Source organism: Schistocerca serialis, chromosome 3, assembly GCF_023864345.2.
Source record: "Schistocerca serialis cubense isolate TAMUIC-IGC-003099 chromosome 3, iqSchSeri2.2, whole genome shotgun sequence".
Lineage (NCBI taxonomy): Eukaryota > Metazoa > Arthropoda > Insecta > Orthoptera > Acrididae > Schistocerca > Schistocerca serialis.
The window spans coordinates 769,086,212-769,101,810 of record NC_064640.1 but is presented as its reverse complement, the minus strand read 5'-3'; the positions used below and the strand labels follow the sequence as shown (position 1 = coordinate 769,101,810).

At 46.4% G+C, this 15,599-nt stretch overlaps 1 pseudogene; it reads right to left on the bottom strand.

The window, feature by feature from the left end:
* Positions 1 to 14,065: 14,065 nt before the first annotated feature.
* On the bottom strand, positions 14,066 to 14,183 carry LOC126471970 (5S ribosomal RNA; annotated as a pseudogene).
* Positions 14,184 to 15,599: the final 1,416 nt, after the last annotated feature.

Sequence of the window (15,599 nt, the reverse complement as noted above, 5' to 3'; positions counted from 1 at the left end):
ACTCCAGCCATATGGCAGAGTTATTAGTCATACGGCCGAACGTTGGGCAAGTTTTAGCACGTATCCTGCGCTCAATGGTGTCCGACAGATGCGAATTGCCCTTACGAAACATGTGCCATCGTACATAAACATCGGCGGCTGTAGAGTTATTGTCTTCTATGATGGACAGCCCCGGACATGCTCCTGGTGTGGTGGTGAAGGACATCTTCGATCAGCGTGTATGCAGAGGAGACTCGTGCAACTCCCCAGCGGAGACTTCCAGAATCCGACTACACCAACGTCACTGCCGATGACTTACGTGACGGCACTTCGCGGGGAGGTGACGCCGAGGTCGGAGCGCACCATCGAACCGACGCCGCAGTTGATTGAGGCGCCTTCGGACGCCACTGAAGAAGGAATGGCTCCGACCAACCTCCAATCTCAGACACTACAGGTGGCGCAGAAAGAGGATGAGAGCATCACAATAGGCACGGAAGCCTAAGTGGAACGGCCCCAGGGCATTGTGGCGGCGGCGGGAACGCAGGAGACGCAAGATTCGCCAACACCAGAGGCCGAGGTTAGGGCACGCAAACAACGCTCGCCAAAGCGCCGCAAGAAGCGCCGACTAAACTCTGCGGAGACGCTCCCTTCTCTTCTAGGGAGCCCAGACGACTCTAACACTATGGACCTGTCTGACATGGAACCACAAGCTTCGGATGTCGCAGATCATATGAATTCGGACAGTGATATGATGTCATATCGTTCAGACGACGCATCCGCTCAGGGGCCTGCTACCCCTTCGGCGATGGAGTCTACAGCTGCGAAAGAACAACAGATGTCACACATCAATGCCGCACAGTAAAATTTGGAGCACACCAATAGTATCAGCTGGTATGAGCAGGACGACGAAATCACCGATGCGGACCATTCTATTGGTGGGGCCTTGCATCCGTCCGCATCTCAAGAAACCTAATGCCGCAGGGACACGTTCCTCGGGCGACCCTCGGCGGATGTGCAAAGGGACAATCGACACGGTGAAACTTTGTCATTTTAACATCATGTGGAGATGACAGCTACTCGACCCCAGGCATACAGAATAGGGACAGTGAATGTAAATACCATTAGATCGCCCGTGAAACAGCAGTTGTTTAGGGACATGATATACGCGTCGGATGTGGATATACTGATGGTGCAGGAAATTTACATTCCTGAGTTCCAGGAAGTACATGGATACATCTCCTACACCTCGCCGCACTCGAACAACGACAGTGGAACGGCGATATTGGTCCGGGACGGGATTCCGGTCCGAGACCTGGCTTATCTACCTTCGGCACGAGGACTGGCGATAACTGTTAATGGAATTCGCATTCTCAATGTTTATGCCCCTTCCGGCACAGACAACAGACGGGCGCGTGCGAGATATTATTCGGAAGAGATTGTGCCCTTATTTACCGGCAGATTCGATCATTTCATTATAAGTGGTGACTTCAATTGTGTTTTAGCCCAAAAAGACCAGACACCACATTACAATACCTGTCGTGAATTGCATGTGCTATGCCGGGATCTGGAGTTAAGCGACACCTGGGACATGATTCATAGGAACCGTGAGGGATATACTTTTGTTACCAGTCACTCGGCGAGCAGACTCGATCGAATATATGTTTCGGTTGGCCTACAGGATAAGGTGGTCGACGCGGAACGATGGCCTGCGGCATTTACTGATCATCTGGCTTACATTTGTACCATGTCACTCCCTAGGCAAAGTGTGTGGAGAAGCCGCGGGACATGTAAGCTCAATTCGTCCCTTTTGGCGGACCCCGAATGTCGTCAGAGAGTCGAGGAGGTATGGGCCACATGTCAACGCCGTCTACCAACGTATACCTCCGTGCTTCAATGGTGGCTCGAGTGCACTAAGCCGGCAATAAGAAGAGCTCTAATACAGTATGGTCGGGATAAGACGAGATGGCAGAGAGACACTCTTGATTATTATTACACCATGCATCGTGAGCTGTCCTTCCAGGTGCCGTCTGCAGAACATCATGCGAAGTTCATCGTGTCAAGGCACAAATCCTATCGATCACGCGAAGACGACTGGGTGGCATCCCAATACGGGCAAGATGTCTTGACACCATCACTGGGGAACGTACCTCGATGCACCATGTGTCGCGGGAACATAAACGTTACCGCCGGGCATTGGTAACAGTGCTCCACGGTTTAGATGGCAGTCAACTGACAACACAACAGGACATTGCAAATGAATTTTTAGAGCATTTCCGCCATCTCTATGCCGGTACACCGTCGGACCGTCAGGTAGGGGAAGAGATACTACAACATCTGCAAACGACACTGACAGAGACGAATAAGGCAGCGCTTATGAGCCACTCACAGAAGACGATATAAAGGTAGCACTCACAAAAAGAGAGGCCCATAAATCACCGGGGCCAGATGGGATTACGCTAGAGTTTTATCGAGAATTCGTGGACATGATGATGCCACAGTTGGTGTCGATCTACAATGAGGCGATGAGTCCGAACATGCGCCTACCGACGGATTTTGTGACGGGCTTTCTTCTTCCCATCCCGAAGATGGCGGGGAGTCGCAGTGTTGATCAGTATCGGCCTCTCACTATGCTAAACACCGATTATAAAATTTTTGCACGGCTACTAGCGTCTCGTCTCAAGCTGGCGATATCCAGGACAATATCCCCTGATCAGGCTTGCCTAGGGTTGCGAAGCAACATCTCCTCGGCGTTAAGTGAATACCGTGACGTTATTGCCCTTGCGGAAACGTGTAAAATGCGAGCAGCGATGATATCTGTGGACTTCGATCGTGCGTTAGACAGGATAAACCATGACTTCTTGGCGTCAGTCATGAGCCGAATGGAGATTCCACTTGTTTTCATCTCCATCATTATGAGGCTAATACGAGGGGCTACATCGAAGGTGATTGTAAACGGTCGGGAAGCGGGCTCGGTTCCTATTAACAGCTCCGTCCGACAAGGGTGCCCCCTCTCCATGATGCTGTTTGCGATAGCGCTTGAGCCGCTGATGTGTGTTATGAGGCGCTCACTTACTGGGATAGCGCTTAATGAGAACTCTTTCGTTTGTCGCGCATATGCGGACGACCTGATCCTTCTTGTCAGATCAGGTCATGAAGTGCGTCAGGCTGTTGAATATCTAGACTCTTACGGGACGGCAGCAGGCAGTGTCATTAACATGACGAAATACAAAATTATGCAATTGAACGGGGTCTGGAACACTTACCGGGACCGTTTCAGACGGTGGAATCGCTGAGATGTCTGGGGATCACATTTACCCGTTCACTACGGCGGTCAGCGGCGGCGAGTTCTCGGCGGCTTCTGCAAAATGTTCGTCTGGCGATACGAAACAACTCACTGAGAGCCTTTGACATGATCCAGCGTGTGGCATACACTAACGTTCACATAGCGTCACGACTGCCTCATTTAGCGCAGATCCTACCAATACCGAAGGGTATTGCAGACCGCCTCATGGCTGCCTTTGGTTACTACAGGGTGTTTCAAAAATGACCGGTATATTTGAAACGGCAATAAAAACTAAACCAGCATCGATAGAAATACACCGTTTGTTGCAATATGCTTGGGACAACAGTACATTTTCAGGCAGACAAACTTTCGAAATTACAGTAGTTACAATTTTCAACAACAGATGGCGCTGCGGTCTGGGAAACTCTATAGTACGATATTTTCCACATATCCACCATGCGTAGCAATAATATGGCGTAGTCTCTGAATGAAATTACCCGAAACCTTTGACAACGTGTCTGGCGGAATGGCTTCACATGCAGATGAGATGTACTGCTTCAGCTGTTCAGTTGTTTCTGGATTCTGGCGATACACCTGGTCTTTCAAGTGTCCCCACAGAAAGAAGTCACAGGGGTTCATGTCTGGCGAATAGGGAGGCCAATCCACGCCGCCTCCTGTATGTCTCGGATAGCCCAAAGCAATCACACGATCATCGAAATATTCATTCAGGAAATTAAAGACGTCGGCCGTGCGATGTGGCCGGGCACCATCTTGCATAAACCACGAGGTGTTCGCAGTGTCGTCTAAGGCAGTTTGTACCGCCACAAATTCACGTAGAATGTCCAGATAGCGTGATGCAGTAATCATTTCGGATCTGAAAAATGAGCCAATGATTCCTTTGGAAGAAATGGCGGCCCAGACCAGTACTTTTTGAGGATGCAGGGACGATGGGACTGCAACATGGGGCTTTTCGGTTCCCCATATGCGCCAGTTCTGTTTATTGACGAAGCCGTCCAGGTAAAAATAAGCTTCGTCAGTAAACCAAATGCTGCCCACATGCATATCGCCGTCATCAATCCTGTGCACTATATCGTTAGCGAATGTCTCTCGTGCAGCAATGGTAGCGGCGCTGAGGGGTTGCCGCGTTTGAATTTTGTATGGATAGAGGTGAAAACTCTGGCGCATGAGACGATACGTGGACGTTGGCGTCATTTGGACCGCAGCTGCAACACGGCGAACGGAAACCCGAGGCCGCTGTTGGATCACCTGCTGCACTAGCTGCGCGTTGCCCTCTGTGGTTGCCATACGCGGTCGCCCTACCTTTCCAGCACGTTCATCCATCACGTTCCCAGTCCGTTGAAATTTTTCAAACAGATCCTTTATTGTATCGCTTTTCGGTCCTTTGGTTACATTAAACCTCCGTTAAAAACTTCGTCTTGTTGCAACAACACTGTGTTCTAGGCGGTGGAATTCCAACACCAGAAAAATCCTCTGTTCTAAGGAATAAACCATGTTGTCTACAGCACACTTGCACGTTGTGAACAGCACACGCTTACAGCAGAAAGACGACGTACAGAATGGCGCACCCACAGACTGCGTTGTCTTCTATATCTTTCACATCACTTGCAGCGCCATCTGTTGTTGAAAATTGTAACTGCTGCAATTTCGAAAGTTTGTCCGCCTGAAAATGTACTGTTGTCCCAAGCATATTGCAACAAACGGTGTATTTCTATCGCTGCTCGTTTAGTTTTTATTGCCGTTTCAAATATACCGGTCATTTTTGAAACACCCTGTATGTTAGTACTGGGATGTTATTTAAGATCATATCACACGTTAACGCTACAATTCCGGAACGGTGGCCTCAACCTCACAAACGTGCGAAACAAAGCTGTGGCGCTTTACATGCGAGCGATGATACGAAATTGGCAACAACGAAAGCACACCATAACGTCAGCTCTGATAGAAGTACTTGTTCCGCCTTCGTACGAACCCACTATTGCGGTGGGCAATATTTCGCCTTCTCTTGCACACATTGCCTCATTTCTTGTTGATTACAGTTATGTTCGTCTGAAAGTACCTTCGACGAGAATACCCACGACTCGGGAGATCTATAGGTGCTTGATGGATCACCATGCCCGCAACGTAATGGAATTCAAATACCCGTTGAGAACGTGGAACCACATTTGGTGTGCAGTGCATACTACATTACTGTCAACAGCAGCGAGATCGATGTGGTACATTCTTATAAACCGTAAACTTGTGACCAGGAGTCGATTACATACAATTCATATGGTCGATTCTCCTCTTTGCACAAACTGTTGCCTGTTAGCAACGGAAGAACATGGTTTAGTGTGTGGCGCAGCGAGGGACGTCTGGATGCTGACGCGTCGAATATTGGCCTTCCTTCGCCGCACTAACTACACAGAAATCACATCGGATGTACTTTTTCTACCGGACAAGACCTTTTTTCCCAAACAAAAGACGTATGCGGTCAATTGGATCGCTGGACATGCGACGAAATATTTGTATTCGTACGATATTAAGTCCGTGATGGATTACTGGATGTATTTACAAGAACAACACGAGCTCATACGGAGTCATACGAGATACAGGACTTACTTTTTCAATGTTTTAGGAAGTGTTTTTCACAATCCGCCCGACAGCTGGGGTGTCCCACAACTGAGAAGACTCCTGCAGCAGAACGACTAGAGACAATACTGCGCTGTTCAGTTATATTGGCATACAGCACACTGAGAAGAAAACTGGCCCCTACCTGGTCGACGCAGGAGAAATACATAGATACATGCCGCCCACAAAGGCAGAAATGGTCAAGATTATATGGCTGTCTGCCAGATTTATGATGCGACACCGTGTGCTGCAGGGATTGTGATGCAGATGATAACTTCATTTTCACTCCCGCCCGTGACTAGGATTGTCATTTACTTTATTCATGTTACACAAAAAAAGGGCGGCCTTTACGTTGATTTTCTGGTTTCCAAATTGTTTTTGCTTTGTTTCTGCTGTCTCGATCCTTTTCTTATCCCTAAGATAGTACAATTGTACGAATAAAGATTGTTTGTTTACCCTGCCTTCCTGCTCCAAAAAAAAAAAAAAATAAATAAAAAAGTCCGCTTGGAATACGAATTTTTATTTTTTTAAAAAAACAAAAAGAAAAGTTGGTAGAGCACTTGCCCGCGAAAGGCAAAGGTCCCGAGTTCGAGTCTCGGTCGGGCACACAGTTCTAACTGAAATTTAATTATAACAAATTGTACCAAGAACAATGCGTTTTGGGTGGATCTTCAGTGTGTCGCTGCCTTCAAATAGCCTACTCTCGCAAGTTACAATAACTCTTTTGCCACGAATATGATGTTTCTCATTATCTTATTGGAACGAATCACACAACTAACAACGGGTTTTCCGGTGATGCTCAATTTGCTGGTGCTCAGAAACGGCATATATACATATAGGCTTGAAATGAATGCCAATATGGCGCCTCATAACTCTGTACTGAACGGAGACGGCGTGCGTGTGACGTAGGTCGCGTTGTGCCATCTCATTCGTCAACGCCCAGACGCACGCTCGGAATATCTGACCTGCCAGATATTGCTCTACACGTTCGGAAAGACTCCCGAACGTGCTATTCCACGCTCTGACGTCAGAAACTCGGCACGCTCAACGCTCAACGTTCGGATGCACGGTTCGTGTGCCGACGGCTTAAGGCATTTTACACCGTCCCGCATTGCCGTTTAATGAAAAAATACGAGCTTACGGAGTATCGGAGCAGTCTTGCGACTGGATTCAAGACTTTCTTGGAGAAAGAACTCAACACGTCGCTCTTAACGGAACTAAATCGACAGGTGTAAAGGTAATATCCGGAGTACCACAGGGAAGTGTGATAGGACCGTTGCTGTTTACAATATATATAAATGATCTAGTAGAAAGCGTCGGATGCTCTTTAAGGCTATTCGCAGATGATGCAGTTATCTACACCAAAGTAGCAACGCGAGAAGATAATAAGAATTTGCAGAACGACCTGCAGAGGATGGATGAATGGTGCAGGCTCTGGCAGTTGACTCTGAACGTAAATAAATGTAACATATTGCGCATACATGGGAAAAGAAATCCGCTACTGTACAGCTACGCTACTGATGACAATCAACTGGAGACAGCGTCTGCCGTGAAATATCTGGGCGTAGCTATCCAGAGCATGGAATGACCACATAAAACAGATAGTGGGAAAAGCAGATGCCACACTCAGATTCATCGAAAGGACCTTAAGGAAATGTAACTCATCCACAAAAGAAGTGGCTTATAAGCCGCTTGTTCACCCGATTCTTGAGTGTTGTTCATCTATCTGGGATCCCTATCAGGTAAGACTGATAATGAAGATAGAGAAGATCCAACGAGGAGCGGCGCGGTTCGTCACGGGATCGTTTAGCTGACGAGAGAGCGTTACGGAGATGCTAAACTAACTTCACTGGTAGACGTTGCAAGAGACGCGTTGTGCGTCACGCAGAGAGTTACCACTGAAATTTCGGGACAGCACTTTTCAGGAGGAGTCGGACAACATATTACTTCCCCCCCACATCCATTTCGCGTATTGACCACGAGGAGAAAATTCGAGAAATTAGAGCCAATACACATTCCTACTGACAATCATTCTTCCCACGCACTATTCGCGAGTGAAACAGGGTTGGAGGGATCAGATAGTGGTACCGAAAGTACCCTCCGCCACACACCATTAGGTGGCTTGCGGAGTGTGATGTAGATGTAATCTGGATATTGCAGGGTTCCAGCAGCAGGCCAAGTGGACACCAACAATGAGGCTCCCTACAAACTCTTGTCAGGTTCTGATGAAGCTGCCTCGTACGGGTACGCAGCACCCCCATGCTCTCTACAGTGATCACTCTACATCTGACGCTCTTCATGTCACTTACATACCTTACCAGAGATTGTAAAAACACTAAACACAAATAGTACTAATGCCATTTAGTGTTCACTATCACTGCCACAGAGAACTGTAGCTCTTATCATTTACATACCCGCCGATGGTGTGTATGTGTATGAGGTTATACTGACATCCAACCATGTCTTCTCTGTGCTTCACTTTTTTTCAGGCAGTACATATTTATTTACGCTATTATTATTTTGTGTTGCAATTAATAAATCATTACGTTTTATTACATTTATGTCGAATCCAGGCACTAATTTGGAACTGACGAAACGGAGGCGAGAAAATAAACTTTTTTCCAAATATCCTTACTGAAACAGCGACCGCGTCCTATCGACACTGTACTCAGTATAGGCTTTGTGTTTTTCCCATAATGAGTAGCTCATCATTTTCCAAAAATGAAGAACTAAAAGATGTAAGAAATTTGAAGTATTGTCAGAGTGGATTACTTTTTATATTTCTCTGCCGATTAAAAACAACTGATTCAGTACTACACCTACGATTATTATCGGAAGACAGCCATATGATGTGTCAAGCGAAAACAGTGACGGTATTGAGTATTTATTGGTAGGGACAACACAACATGTTATCTTGAATGGAAAGTCATCGAGAAATGCAAAAGTAGCTTCAGATGTGCCACAGGGTTAATCAGTTTGGCATCTTGTTGTACATGGAGTATACTGATACCTGCCTGAATATATTATTGATAACTCTCGACTTTTTGAAGATGTTTGTTAATAATATTTCAGACGAATTCAAAAATAGGCAATTAGCTTTAGATGTTCAGAGTGTAAATCTGTGCACTTCACAAGACGAAGTATAACTAGTAATAACTAGTATTCTATGGCTAGAGTATCAGTTAGTCTCATTTACTATCAGTCTTGTGTAATACCCAGTAGTGATACGAAATCGAACTATCGCATAGGCTCTGTCGTAGTTAAAGCACGGGGCAGATTTCGATTCATTGGTAGGATGCTAGGAAAATTCTGTCAGCCTAAAAAGAAGACAGCTTATAAAACTCTGGGTGACCCATCCTAAAATACCTATCAAGTGTGTGTAACTCGTACCAAACAGGACCAACAGAGTATATTGAACGTGTACAAAGAAGGGCAGCAGGAATGGTCGTAACCATGTTCGACCCTTGGAAGAGCGTCACAGAGATATTGATATAACGGAACTGGCAGATACTTGAAGATAGACACAACTACCACACGGAAGACCACTTACCAAGTTTCAACCAGTTTAAATACTTGAGAAATCCGGAAATATACTGCAACTCCCTATGTATTGGTCTCGCAGGTATCGCGGAGGGAAGATTTACCTAATAACAACCAGCACGGACGCATTTAAGAGAGAATTCTTTCCGCTCCCCATTTGTGAACTAAAGAGGAAGAAGCACTTAACAGTCATTTAAAAGGTATAGATCTACATGCAGCATTTCAAACACGTTTAAATGTAAGCATGGAAGAGGAAGAAAACTTAACACATGATAGAATAAAACTTTTCTTCCGCTACGCACTTCACAGTATTTCGCAGAGTAAAGATGTTGACGTTGATGAAGGGTGTAGAGGTGAAGTATAATAAAGAGCTACAGCAAAGCTCGTCTTTAACATTAGTCGTAGGAAAAGTACTGCTTGCAGCTCACCTCACGTGATGAAGACAGGAAAACGGATGAGGTAGAAAATAACTCTAATTTTGAGGGAGAGAAAATAGCAAACGAAGTAACAGCAAGTTTGGAAACGGGGACAAATTCTCGAGGAACTGAAGCACGAGGAGGCGGAGTGCCGCGAATGGAGACATCCGATGGAAGGCGGTAATCAGAAAGCCGATATCGGAGAGAATGATATTACGAGCTGTCACCTTATTACTGCAGCATCCCGGAAGTTGGGCGGAGCGGCGGCGGCTGCTGCTGCCGCCATCGCCTCCAGCCACAGCGATAACATCGATTCAAAATGTTCATGCTCAATCGCCTGTTAATGCCGTTTACGTTGTCTGTATCTTCATTCCAACTCTATATCGCCTGATTAGGATATCTCAAAAGCTACCCTAAGTTTCCTCTGCTCCATATTCAGATGCATACAGGGCGTTCTTCCAAGGTGGTCCTCTCTCTCTCTCTCTCTCTCTCTCTCTCTCTTATATATATATATATATATATATATATATATATATATATATATATATATATATATAGTTCAAATGGCTCTGAGCACTATGGGACTTAACATCTACGGTTATCAGTCCCCTAGAACTTAGAACTACTTAAACCTAACTAACCTAAGGGCAACAAACAACACCCAGTCATCACGAGGCAGAGAAAATCCCTGACCCCGCCGGGAATCGAACCCGGGAACCCGGGCGCGGGAAGCGAGAACGCTACCGCACGACCACGAGCTGCGGCTTCGATTCCCGGGTGGGTCAGGGATTTTCTCTGCCTCGTGATGACTGGGTGTTGTGTGTTGTCCTTAGGTTAGTTAGGTTTAAGTAGTTCTAGGTTCTAGGGGACTGATAACCGTAGATGTTAAGTCCCATAGTGCTCAGAGCCATTTGAACTATATATATATATATATATATATATATATATGAGTGAGAGAGAGAGAGAGAGAGAGAGAGAGAGAGAGAGAGAGACAGAGGACCACCTTGGAAGAACGTCTGTATGCATCTGAATATGGAGCAGAGGAAACTTAGGGTAGCTTTCGAGATATATATATATCATCCGAGCGTTTAGTGCCCGTTTTATAGTTCTTGTTTTGTATGTCTGTCTTACGACACGACACTAATCGGATCTCCATTTTCCTCTCTCCTGTGCCTTTTCTTAATCCGCAGTAACTTCGCACATTTTTTAAATAAAACAAACGTTGTTAACTTTCTACATCTTCATTCTTCAAGTTTGCTTATTTATCTCTCAACATAGTCATCCTGGCGACGAATACATTTCTCGCAACGAGAGACCACTTTGTTGATACCGGTAGTGTGCAATGTTTGACTTTGTTGACGGAGGCACAACCTAACCTCTGTTTGAATCGCTTCATCACTATCGAAGTGAAATCATCGAGGGTATTCTTTAAGTTTTGAAAACAGATGAAAATTGGATGGGTCCAAGTTGGGAGTGTATGGAGGATGATCGATGACAGTGAACCCAAAGCGTCGGATTGCTGCAGGTGTGCTCGTGTGTAGTCTGCCACTGTCATACTGAAAGAGAGGACGCTCCGTGTGTGGACCAACTCTGCAAGCTGTTTCTGACCCTTCAACACAGTTACATTGTACACCACTATGGTACACGCAACAATTCGGAGCCCTGTGTGGGGAAAAGTTTGCAAATACAGTATGTAGGCATTAAGAGGAAAGATATAGAATACTAATAATGTTTGCTTCATTTAAAAAGTTTTCACATAAAAAATTCGGGGCAGTACTTTTCAGCATGCCGTCGTAATTAAGAGGAGAAAATTAGTGTTTAACGTCCCATCGACAACGATGTCATTAGAGACGAAGTATAGGAGGATGGGGAAGGAAAGCGGTCGTGCCCGTTCGAAGGAACCATGCCAGCATTTATCTTAAGCGATTTAGGGAAATCACGGAAAGTCTCAATCAGGATGGCTGGAAGCGTGTTTGAACCGTCGTCCTCCCGAATGTGACTACAGTGCGCTAACTACTGCACTACCTCGCTGGGTGACCTCGCAATGATTCAAATACTAAAACGTGCATTCATACAATCATCATTCGGTGTCGAATAAATTTACTACATTTAGAATAATCTATACTAATAATAAAACACATGACGACTTAAAACTGAATATCAGGGTTATCTCATCTACATCTACATCTACATGATTACTCTGCAATTCACATTTAAGTGCTTGGCAGAGGGCTCATCGAACCACAATCATACTATCTCTCTACCATTCCACTCCCGAACAGCGCGCGGGAAAAACGAACACCTAAACCTTTCTGTACGAGCTCTGATTTCTCTTATTTTATTTTCATGATCATTCCTACCTATGTAGGTTGGGCTCAACAAAATATTTTCGCATTCAGAAGAGAAAGTTGGTGACTGAAATTTCGTAAGTAGATCTCGCCGCAACGAAAAACGTCTTTGCTTTAATGACTTCCATCCCAACTGACGTATCATATCTGCCACACTCTCTCCCCTATTACGTGATAATACACAACGAGCTGCCCTTTTTTTCACCCTTTCGATGTCCTCCGTCAATCCCACCTGGTAAGGATCCCACACCGCGCAGCAATATTCTAACAGACGTCGAACGAGTGTAGTGTAAGCTGTCTCTTTAGTGGACTTGTTGCATCTTCTAAGTGTCCTGCCAATGAAACGTAACCTTTGGTTCGCCTTCCGCACAATATTATCTATGTGGTCTTTCCAACTGAAGTTGTTCGTAATTTTTACACCCAGGTACTTAGTTGAATTGACAGTGTTGAGAATCGTACTATTTATCGACTAATCCAATTCCAACGGATTTCTTATGGAACTCATGTGGATCACCTGACACTTTTCGTTATTCAGCGTCAACTGCCACCTGCCACACCATACAGCAATCTTTTCTAAATCGCTTTGCAACTGATACTGGTCTTCGGATCACCTTACTAGAAGGTAAATTACAGCATCATCTGCGAACAACCTAAGAGAACTGCTCAGATTGTCACTCAGGTCATTTATATAGATCAGGAACAGCAGAGGTCCTAGGACGCTTCCCTCGGGAACACCTGATATCACTTCCGTTTTACTCGATGATTTGCCGTCTATTACTACGAACTGCGACCTTCCTGACAGGAAATCACGAATCCAGTCGCACAACTGAGACGATATCCCATAGGCCTGCAGCTTGATTAGCAGTCGCTTGTGAGGAACGGTGTCAAAAGTTTTCCGGAAATCTAGAAATACGGAATCAAATCTCAGTTTGAGTAGGTGTTCCACTTCACCGGACGCATCAGGAGTCATTCCTCCTGGGCTGTCCCAAGGGAACACAGCACCGGAGGCCCTATTCTGTCCAGTTAACGAGCTCATCACTGTAAAGAGTTGGTTCAAATGGCTCTGAGTACTATGGGACTTAACTGCTGAGGTCATCAGTCCCTTAGAACTTAGAACTACTTAAACCTAACTAACCTAAGGACATCACACACATCCATGCCCGAGACAGGATTCGAACCTGCGACCGTAGCGGTCGCGCGGTTCCAGACTGTAGCGCCTAGAACCGCTCGGCCACTCCGGCCGGCTGCAAAGAGTTGATCGTCGGTAAAGCAGATGCCAGACAGATTCATTGGAAGAATCCGAAGGAAATGCAATCTGAAAACAAAGAAGTAGGTTACAAAAAATGGCTCTGAGCACTATGGGACTGAACTTCTGAGGTCATCAGTCCCCTAGAACTTAGGACTACTTAAACCTAACTAATCTAAGGACATCACACACATCCATGCCCGAGGCAGGATTCGAACCTGCGACCGTAGCGTTCGTGCGGTTCCAGTCTGTAGCACCTAGAACCGCTCGGCCACAACGGCCGGCGGAAGTAGGTTACAGTACGCTTCTTTGCCCACTGCTTGAATACTGCTCAGCAGTGTGGGATCCGTACCAGATAGGGTACAAAGAAGAGATAGAGAAGAGTCAACGGAGAGCAGCGCGCTTCGTTACAGGATCATTTAAAGCACTCCGTCATCAGGCCACAATTGGCCCATCGGGACCATCCGACCGACGTGTCATCCTCCGATGAGGATGCAGATAGGAGGGGCGTTTGGTCTGCACACCGCTCTCCCGGTCGTTACGATGGTTTTCTTTGACCGGAGCCGCTACTATTCGGTCGGGTGCTCCTCAGTTGGCATCACGAGGCTGAGTGCACCCCGAAAAATGGCAATAGCACATGGCGGCCCGGATGGTCACCCATCCAAGTGCCGGCCACGCCCGACAGCGCTTAACTTCGGTGATCTGACGGGAACCGGTGTATCCTCTGCGGCAAGGCCGTTGCACAGGATCATTTAGTAATCGCGAAAGCGTTACGGAGATGATACATAAACTCCAGTGGAAGACTCTGCAGGAGAGACGCTCACTAGCTCGGTACGGGCTGTTGTTGAAGTTTCGAGAATATACCTTCACCGAGGAGTCAAGCAGTATATTGCTCCCTCCTACGTATATCTCGCGAAGAGACCACGAGGATAAAATCAGAGAGATTAGAGCCCACGCAGAGGCATACCGACAATCCCTCTTTCCACGAACAATACGAGCCTGGAACAGAAGGGAGAACCGATAGAGGTACTCAAGGTACCCTCCGCCACACACCGTCAGGTGGCTTGCGGAGTATGGATGTAGATGTAGATGTAGATGTAGATGTAGAGGGTGTTGACCCTTAACACGAGAAAGGTGCAAGTGCTTTTGCGCTAGGTTCTTACGCTTCGCGGACGGAAAACTCTGCTGCAATGTTGGCGAAGAAGTGAGCGGACACGATTGCGAGGTGTGGTGCGGGTATCGCCTGTCCCGGCGGCCCGCGCTTTGACAAGAGCCGCGGCTGCCTCAGGTTACTGCCCGGCTTCCGCGCCGTCGGCCCAGCTCAGACCCACTCGCCAGCTGCCAATTCTTCTCAGCTCAACGCACGTCCTAACCTTCCCATTCTCTTCATCCCAGTTATCCCGATTTTTAAATTCCAGGAGCTTTCGGAACACGTGCTTCACAAAGCCCCGCCCTTCGCGCGTGCGCACTGCGTACCCTAAACATATATACTATGTGATCAAAAGTATCCGGACATCTGGCTGAAAATGACTTTACAAGTTCGTGGCGCCCTCCTTCGGTAATGCTGGAATTCAATTTGATGTTGACCCACCTTTAGCCTTAATGACAGCTTCCACTCTCGTAGGCATACGTTCAATCAGATGCTGGAAGTTTCTTGGGAAATGGCAGCCCATCCTTCACGGAGTGCTGCACGATGTCGGTCGGCGAGGCCTGGCACGAATTCGGAGTTCCAAAACATCCCAAAGATGTTCTGTAGGATTCAGGTCAGGATGCTGTGCAGGCCAGTCCATTACAGGGATGTTATTGTCGTGTATCCACTCCGCCACAGGCTGAGCATTATTAACAGGCGCTCGATAGTGTTGAAAGATGCATTAGCTCCATACTTAACAATCATATACAACCGTTCGCTCGACGAAAGGTCCGTACCCGAAGAGTGGAAAGTTGCACAGGTCACACTAATATTCAAGAAAGGTAAATTACAGGCCCATATCGTTAATATCGATATGCAGCAGGATTTTAGAACATATATTGTGTTCGAACATTATGAATTTCCTCGAAGGAAACGGTCTATTGACACACTGTCAACATGGGTTGAGAAAACATCGTTCTTGTAAAACACAACTAGCTCCTTATTCACATGAACTGCTGACTGCTATTGT